Raw genomic sequence first — 5,837 nt, forward strand, 5'->3', positions numbered from 1 at the left:
TGGAAGTACCTCTACTCAGAGTGATAGAGAAAACTATGGCTCTGCTTTTAGTGAAGGAATGGCTACGTAAGTAACACAACTTGGTCGTTTTTCTTAGTGTATTGATAGTATTTTTCTTATTGATGTTAAATACACATAGAAATGAAAATAATACAGACACTTTTTAGATTGTTTAGTTTGTCCAGGAGAAATTATTGCTTAGGGTCATCTTGTGCTGTTTCATTGTGTCATTTTTTTTAAAATTTATATTAATGTATTGCATATGCCATTTCTCTCTCAAACGCATAGCGGAGCGGGCAGCTTTATGAATATAAGGTGAAAAGGATGTATGGAAAAGTTTTGGGAGAGTCAGACAGTCCACGGAACTTGCAATGACTTAGCAATGATCTATGCCAGGTGAGTGGATTGACATACTGTAGTTGCATACATGTGTATTTTACACAATCTGTCTGAGGCTATTTATTTTTGTGGTTGAAAATATCTAATTCTGAGGTTTGTGTTTACATTTTGCTTCCAACAGACGTACAACCCCTGCTGTCATTGGTGATACCACTGCTTGAAAATATGTCAACGTCCTGTAGATCAAGTAAGGTTCCAGTTGAAGTCCTTCTGAAGAATTTGTTGGATTTCTGCCAGTTTTTGATATTGAACTTTAGTGCCTGTTGAGACTCTTGGCTTTTTAATGGCACGCCTCATTCTACCCAAATGGAAGGATTGGAGTGTGTTTATATTGTATATGTTTATAGGCTTGCTAATATTTGCTTAGGCTTTCACATTGTTTTCTGAGATACTACTCAATGATGTCATTGTGACTCATTGGATCACACTTCAAGACGCGTATCTTTTACTCAATTAGTGTATGCACTGTGAATCCAAACATGAGAATTCTAAGATTATAGCAACTGCAAAGTTACTGCAAGGACAATGTTAGTTTTGTAAAAACCTTAAGTGACAAGCACAAGATGCGATAGTGCTGGGAGCTTTTCTCTTGTAACATTTTAATGCATTTGTAATGGTGACGGTAAGCAGATACTACATTTTCATCTCATATGTTAGTATTAACATGAACTTAAAAGCATGCAAGGTTTTTTTGTGTGAAGTGGTTAACTCAAATATTGGTATAATATAGATCAAGGTTATTAATGTTGATCCCCTATGGTGCAAGTTAATCATTTTTTTCCCTCTGCATATAAACACAATGTGGAAGCAAAATATTGGAGATCAAACTGTTTTATATTTACACTTACATAAAGAGTTACAACATGTTTTACGTTAATATGCACATTGATTAATGTAAGATACTTTGATGTTTTGATATGAATGTGTTAACTTTTATGTACCTGTATTCATGTGGAGTATTGTGTGTAATATCACAAAGTGATTTTTCTCTCAGAATAAACATTTTAATTTACTTATTGGTTGTGTGAATACATTTCAATTATACCACCTTAAATTTTCACTGGGGTTGTACCCTTAAAGTACAGATTAGTACCTTTTAAGGCTGCTATGCTGTAATGATATACACAGGTACATTTCGGTCATTGCAGGTACACAAGTGTACCTTGATGGGTACAAATGGCTAGGGTACCAAACGGTACCTGCATTAGGGGTACATTATTGTACTTCAAAAGGGTACTGCCCCAGCGACAAGCATTTGTACCGTTTTAGGTACACACTGGTACTTCCATTTCTGAGAGTGTAGGCTAAATTAGATCCGCTGCAATGGAGATTACAGAGTATCATCTCTAGGCCTATATAACATGCTGTTTTTACATTGACATTGTAAACGTTATAGAGTATTGTGCAGTGAAGTTAACCACACGTCTTTCGCTAGGAAAAAATAGCGAGCACTGCCAATCATAACCTACAGTAAGTGCGGGCCGAATTGTGGGCTGCAAGAAGCACTTGCACATGTGCGTCTGTTTTGTTATCCTCGTTCGCATACCGAAATATTTTCTCGCAAATGCGAGTGAGTCTTGTTTGTAGAAATAGGCTACTTCTTTCCGCCACAAATTTCAAACTGCCCTTACAAGTTCATCTGTGTTGGAGGCGGATGTCATATGCCTTGATTGTGATTGGCCAAATCAATTAAACGTGACAGGCGAAATGTAGCCTACTACTTTCTAACAGGGCGATAGAGAGAGCAGAGAAGACGGAAATCTTCTTGTCTCGCCCTCACCACCCCCCCCCCCCCCCCCCCCAAAAAAAAAAAAAACTCTTCGGATTTAGATGAATCATGAAAATGACCTATTTTGTTGTGAAAACGGCGAATTTCGCCGAAAAGCGACGAGTTTGCAGGTATGCATTATGATGTGAGGATTCACACTCTCTTTAAAAATGATTGGCAGGAGGATGAGTGCCGCTCTGAAGTCCATTCCTAGAAGAGAAGAGAGAGATACTTTATTCATGTTAGGCATCCAGTAGCTTACACATACATACACACACACACACACACACACACACACACAATCAAAATCTGATTATCATCTCAGAATGCACTGAATTGTCTACAGATTTTTCCACGCACGCGCTTATCAAAGTGTAATAATGACATACCATTAGTCTTCAACAAAACCACTCTTTGGACGAATAAAGCTAGTTTCATGCTTCGTGTTAGGTATCAGTAGTGACAATGGTAGCGTCCATACATCAATCAACTGATTCAGTTTATAAATGCAATATGACCACTCACGTGCAGCAAGTCACAGAATGAAAGCATAAATTCCTGTCCTATACTATTGAATTAAGTGACCAGTGCAGCAGACCTGATTAATCAATAGTAAAATTGACTGGATATTAACACATCCCACCCCATCGGTGGAGGGCTGGAGGAAGCTTTGAGAAACACATTTGTGCTTTCATTCAGTGGCCTGCTGCAGGTGAGTGGTCACATTGGTCCTATGAACTGTGGAATAGTAAATTGACGTACAGACGCTTCCATGGTCACTTCTGAAACTTAACACACACACACACACACACACACCTATTAGGATGAAGCGTGGGACTGCAACAAAGCTAGTTGGACAAAAATAACTATCAGGAGGGCAGCAGTCCTCACACCACCTGCAAACAGAGGGAATAGAAGAAGGCGAACATCAATACATTGCAAAACTCACAGAACATGAAAAGACCATCACTGATGCACTACTGCACTCACATGCATCTTAAAGGGATATTCCGCCATTTGTGGAAATACGCTCATTTTCCACCTTCCCTCGAGCAAAACAATCGATATTTACCTTGCTCCCATTCATCCAGCCATTCTGTGAGTCTGGCGATACAACTTTTAGCTTCAGCCTAGCATAGATCATTGAATCGGATTAGACCATTAGCTTCTCGCCTGCTAGCTTCATGTTTAAAAGTGACTAAGATTTCTGGTAATTTTCCCATTTAAAACGTGTCTCCTCTCAAGTTAGAAAGTGCAATAAGACCAACTGAAAATGAAACCTGGCGTTTTTTTAGGCTGATTTGACATGGAACTACACTCTCATCTGGCGTAATAATCAAGGCAACTTGCAGCTACTGGCACTACTACTGCTTGTTGTCTATGGGGACTATTTTCAGATGCTGCGTACGATATCACTGCGCCTATGGTACGTTTGCAAGTTGCCTTGATTATTACGCCAGATGAGAGTGTAGTTCCATGTCAAATCAGCTTAGAAAAACGCCAGGTTTCATTTTCAGTTGGTCTTATTGCACTTTCTAACTTGAGAGGAGATATGTTTTAAATGGGAAAATTACCAGAAATCTTAGTCACTTTTAAACATGAAGCTAGCAGGCAAGAAGCTAATGGTCTAATCCGATTCAGTGATCTATGCTAGGCTGAAGCTAAAAGTTGTATCGCCAGACTCACAGAATGGCTGGATGAACGGGAACAAGGTAAATATCGATTGTTTTGCTCGAGGGGAGGTGGAAAATGAGCGTATTTCCAAAAATGGCGGAATATCCCTTTAAAGGAGAATTCCGGTATGATATTGACTTAAAGTGTGTTGAAATATGATACCGAGTGTGAGCGATTGTCTCAGAGCTGATCTCGACCTGTCAGCTGTTCTCCGAAACCCGGCGGTAGCTCAGCAATAGTAAAGCAGGTTTTCAACGTTTGTGCCTCGGGCATCGGCGTGCCGTGCAAATAAATCACTGTTTTACACCATTAATGAGGCTCAAAGTAGCTCCACACTTTATTGGTAGACTTCTGAGGGCCCTGACATTTAAAACGAGACATCGAGAACTTTGAAAAAGCACTGGTTGTTTACTTACATGACTGTTTATTCAGGCAGTCACTTTCAAAAGTTTACCGGTCGCAGCCATCTTGAATTTAGTCACGTGACTGATTCATGACTAGTGCACGCATAGACATAGCGATTACGTGACCAGTCACGAATCAGTCACGTGACTAGATTCAAGATTATGTAGCCTACCCTGTCACGAAAGGTACTTCTCAGTACCGCACAGGAAGTGTACCCTTTCATCAGAATAAAGTACTTGTTTGTACCCTACAGGATTTGTACCCAAAAGGTACTTCTTAGTACCCCTTGGGAACACAATAGGACCTTTAATGGTACATTTCTGAATGTTGTACCTTAAAGAACTAGATTGTACCTTCACTCTTACTTTATGTATGATAATGTACCTTTTCAAATGGTACCTATATGTACTTGTCCGCATTCATAATTCATTGTGTGCCTTTTTCTTTGGAAAGGTACTTATTTGTACTCAGCAAGAGACATGTAAGTAACTTGGATGGTACAGTTCTGAAATTTGTACCTTGAAGTAGCCTACCTGATTGTACCCTCACTGTACCTTTATTTCTGAGAGTGTATACTACTACTTCATTTACGGGTACTATCTATTACTATTGATTCTACTATTGTCTGTTGTCTATTTGTTTGTAACAGAATATCCAATAACACAGAGAGATATGTACGTGTGTTTGTGTTCATTCATCTTGGGTATTGAAATAGTGCATTAATGCAGCCCGGACATCAGTTCCTTCCTGTTGGCCCCGATCAGGTAGAGCATGTACAGGGGGTTGCACGTTCACATGTGTGTTTGGCCTGTCTCTATAAAAGTGGTCACCATACTCCTCACAAATGTTGTGCAACACACAGCATGTCAGCACCATTTTCTTCACCATTTCAACTTTACAGTCATTTCTTTTCATCAAACACCTCCACCTTCCTTTAAGCCTTCCAAAGGTGGTCTCCACAATTGACCGTGCACTACTTATTCTGTAGTTAAATCTGTGCTGCTCGGGTGTTAGTCGTCCTGTGTCCGAAAATGGTTTCATAAGCCATTTCTGTAGTGTATAGGCAGGGTCTCCAATCAAAAACTGTCCAATATCATGCCCTGAAATATTAACTTTGTGTTGACTTAATATTTCTCCATCACTTAATCTCTCCCACAAGTCTGACTGTCTTAGAACTCGAGCATCATGGACACTTCCAGCATACCCTACACATACATCCCAAAACAACCCTTTACCATTCACAACACCCTGTAGCACTATAGAGTGCCACCCTTTTCGATTAAAATAATCAGTTGCGTATTCCTCTGGTGCTATGATTGGAATGTGACTGCCATCAATGGCCCCCACACACTGTGGAACACAACATTTGTCTCTGAAAAAAGTTGACATTTCCAAGAACATTCTCTCATCCGGGACTGGAATGTGTAGTGGAAGAAGCACCGCAATAATGGCGTCGCAGAAGTCCCTGACAGAATTCGAGACTGTGTTAATGCCCACACCAAAAAGATGACCTATGCTCCTATACTCGCTGTCGGTAGCCAGCTTCCAAATTGCGATGGCAACCCGCTTTCTCACAGGTATGCACAGTCGG

General features: G+C 40.1%; 1 long non-coding RNA gene across 1 annotated transcript; it reads right to left on the bottom strand.

The window, feature by feature from the left end:
• Positions 1-2,285: 2,285 nt before the first annotated feature.
• LOC134100875 (uncharacterized) lies at positions 2,286-4,305 on the bottom strand. The gene is made up of 3 exons (XR_009941324.1): positions 4,258-4,305; positions 2,984-3,063; positions 2,286-2,377 (listed from the first exon to the last, which is right to left on the bottom strand). It is a non-coding gene; the product is annotated as an uncharacterized LOC134100875 (long non-coding RNA).
• Between the last annotated feature and the right edge of the window lie 1,532 nt (positions 4,306-5,837).

This window comes from Sardina pilchardus, chromosome 14, assembly GCF_963854185.1.
Source record: "Sardina pilchardus chromosome 14, fSarPil1.1, whole genome shotgun sequence".
In the NCBI taxonomy this organism is placed as follows: domain Eukaryota; kingdom Metazoa; phylum Chordata; class Actinopteri; order Clupeiformes; family Clupeidae; genus Sardina; species Sardina pilchardus.